The sequence below is a fragment of the Rutidosis leptorrhynchoides genome, chromosome 3 (genome assembly GCF_046630445.1).
Source record: "Rutidosis leptorrhynchoides isolate AG116_Rl617_1_P2 chromosome 3, CSIRO_AGI_Rlap_v1, whole genome shotgun sequence".
Taxonomy (NCBI): domain Eukaryota; kingdom Viridiplantae; phylum Streptophyta; class Magnoliopsida; order Asterales; family Asteraceae; genus Rutidosis; species Rutidosis leptorrhynchoides.
In genome coordinates this window covers 457,640,519-457,644,673 of record NC_092335.1, presented here as the reverse complement: position 1 = coordinate 457,644,673, position 4,155 = coordinate 457,640,519, and positions in this window count along the sequence as shown.

The window sequence follows — 4,155 nt, the reverse complement described above, 5'->3', positions numbered from 1 at the left end:
AAATAGAATACTACCTTTGGAAAGGGTTCCAAAAAAAAAGATAAATGGTGCCTCATGCGAGACTCGAACCCCCGACCTCTCGAAAACCCAAACACTCACTAAACCAATCGGCTAAGCTTGTTTATCTGTTTTACAATACAACCCATACTATATAACCCGATTATTTCCTGACTTCATCTTCTTCCTTCCTTTCTAAATCTAAAGTCGACCAGAGCACATACCAAAACATATTCTGTTTGTTTTAAACTCGCATTAGAACAGGAAAACGATTTATATTGTGTTTTAAATTTAACTGATTTCATAAAAAAAAAATTTATATATATATAGAAATTACAGCAGTCGCTGTTGAAACTCAAAAAAAAAATATGGTTTTTGATTTTAATAAAGTTTTAGCTAATGCTTGTAACATGAATTGTGTTGATAATGATTCATAAAAACCTTATGGACCATCAATTTTAATAAAAACGACACCTAAGACTCCAATTTGATCTTTGAACAACGTTTGACTTTTTAAAGCTAAAAGTTTGACTTCGAATTACTTACTCGAAACTGAAAATTGGTGATTGAAAGTTTCCAGATAGTTTGAATGATTGTTTTCTAACAGAATGGCATTAATACAATTTGAAGTTTCATTCAAATTCATGAATCGAGTAAAAAGTTGAAGAACAGAGATGTTTGGAGTTTTTCTTTGATATTTTTCTGTTTTAAAAATCCCCAATTGCAGTAGTATAATAGCTATATATTAAGTAATGATCGAGTAAATGAAGTTAGTGAAACAATAGGATAAATTTTGTTTTGTATCAATTGTAGTCGACACAATATCAATTATCAGTAGAATTATATAAAAAAAATTAAAAGGTGAGTGTGACCTTCAACATTTTTGTTTGGATACTTCTGTTATTTACCCCGATTCTGAATCAGTATTAGGGACAAAACAAATTAGTTTACTGTATTGATGGCAACTTGTAACAACTAGTACGACCCTTTGATTTATATATTCTCTATAATTAATATTAATAACTAAAAAATATATTAGTACATATAAATATAATTAATAATAATATCTATAGCAAGAATTTCAATATCAATGACAATGATTTTTAATCATAATGACATTACTAACCTAAATGATAATACTAATAATAATTATATTAATAATATTTATATTAACAATAGAAAAAAAAATGGTGATAATAATTTTATTCATAATGCAAAATAATGATACTAATTATATTAATACTAATTACAATAATATAATAATCATATATCAATTGATATATATATATATATATATATATATCAATTTCCATATTTATATATTATCTATTGATAATAATAACATATCTAACACTGATTTTAATAAAAAATATTAATATCATTAATGGTACAAAAATATTATTAATTATAATAGTTTTTTTTTTAAAATATAAGTCCCAAAATCGATTCAGTAATAGTTAGGAAGAGTAAAGAATGATCTTGGAATCAATTGGATTAGTGAAGAAGATGGAGTCAGTAAGTATAAGGGTTAATAATAAATGGAACTGGATTAGTTCAAGAAAAACAAGAACAGAGGAGTGGTCTTGAGTGTTTGGGTGTGAGCGGGAGGTCGCGGGTTCGAGCCCGGGCAGGGGCTTTTCCTATTTTTTTTACTGGTTTCTTAAAAAGGTAGCAATTTAATTATTATTATTATTATTATTATTTTACTATTATTATTATTATCAAATTTCCGACCAAATTTAAACTTTAATCTTTATATGTTTTCAAGACGATAAGCAAAAGTTGGTAATGTTGAGTCTCGAAAGTTTTGAAAACTATATTCATGTAATCAATTACCCTTTGACCATTCCTGACGATTCATGAACAATTATTTATAAATAAATATGTATATATTATATAAATATAAATATAAGAATAGATAATATTTTGAAGTTAATAAAATATACCTTAATTAATTGTAATATAAAATGTAAAATAATAAATAGAATAACTAAGTTACTGTAAAAATAAATAAATAAATATATTTATATATATATATATATATATATATATATATATATATATATATATATATATATATATATATATATATATATATATATATATATATATATATATAATTATATATAAATATATATATATGATAATATGGATATATGATTTATATTAAATACATATATAAAATATATAAATGTTAACTATTCAGTAAAGGTCATCATATAAAATAATATTACATAAATAATAAATAGTATTATATTCAATTACAAGTTGAATATAATTGATATATTAATATTATTTTCATTACCTTCATTATTATTATTGTTGTTAAAACTAATATTTGTAATATTATTACTTCTAATATATATATACATATGAAATTGGAGATGATTAAGTTGTATTATTATTTATGTTATTATTATCAGTAATACTATAACTAGTATTATTAGTATCAATAATAAGTTTACCATTACCATTTATATTAATATTATAATTATTAGGAAATAAATATACATATACTGAATATAGATAACATGTGTAAATAAATATACATACAAATTTTAAATAAATATATAAATACATAAATACATGAGATACAATTATGAATACAGAAAAATTCGTATTTTGGGATTAACATCACCACCAGAACATATTGCTTTATCTGTAATTCTGTTAGAAGTCCACTTCAAATCCCTTTACGTACAATCAGATTAGATTTAGCCATCTGTTCCAAATTTTTATTTATTTTCTGATATCTAATACTTGTACTTATGTCGACCACTTGCTACACGTCTCAATCTAGCTTCCTTGCAAACAAAATAAGATCAATTATAGGTACTATATTCGCCCAATAATTCAAGGAACCCATATTCAACTGCAAATTAAAAACAGAAAACTTAAAAGCTTGTTAAACCTCTGTTCTTGGTCATTTTGCCAAAAGTTTAATTTCGTAAATAAATTCAAAATCTAGAAATGTCATGTTGTTAGGAATCAAACACTGAAACTATCTGAAAATTCTCAAATTTCAATTTTTCCTATCGAGCCTCAATTTTCGAGTCAAAGTTTTGGGTTTTACAAAGTCAACCTTTGTTCTTCGATCGAATTCGAGTTCAATTTGAAATTTTCAGTTAAATTGATTATTGGGAAAGTTTTTAGGTATAATTTGAAACATAATTTGTGTATTAATCTTTGGCTATAAACTCGTAAAGATCAAAAATCGATTTTTATTTTTTTTTAAAAAAAGGCAGCGACGGTTAGAACAGCACAGGTCTTTTATATATTTTTTTTTTAACTCTTTAATCACTAATAAGTATTTATATCTTTCATATTAAGTCTTAATTTAATCACAAACCCGTCAATTGGTTTTCATTAATTACCTAGTCGACTTATAACTGGAGAAGAAGAAGATGTGTATAGAATGATACAGGTACTGGTTAAATAAATACAGAGGGATTATAAAGTCAGAAAAACAGATGTGGTTCAGTGGTCAGAGTGTTGGTGTTTGGGTGAGAGGTTTCGGGTTCAATCCCGGCTTCGGGCAGTTTTCTATTTTTAGAGGATTTCTCAAGGTAGTTTTATTTATAAATTTTGTTATTATTATTATTATTATTATTATTATTATTATTATTATTATTATTATTATTATTATTATTATTATTATTATTATTATTATCGTTATTATTATTATTATTATTGATGTTATTATGATTATAATGGTTTTTATCAAGATTGTTATTATTATTGTCATTTTTTTTATTATAAGTATTACTAATGTATTTATTATTAGCAATTTTATTATTTAGTATTATTATCATTATTGTGATTAAGATTAAGATGATTATTATTAATGAGAAAGTAATACGATTTACTATCAATTTCATAAATATTAGTATTAATATCATTTATATAATTATTAGTATTAACATTATGTATTCCTATTATTAGTATCATTATTATTAAGGATAATAGATTACTATAAGTATTATTATTAAAAATTATGAGTATCGTTATTATTATCATTAAAACTATTATCCAAACTATTAGTAACAATAAAATTACCATAATTACTATCGTTATCAATATTGTTATTTTTTTATTATTATGATCAAATACAACTTTTAATTACCGTTATTAATATGTTTACTAATTAATATTATGTAT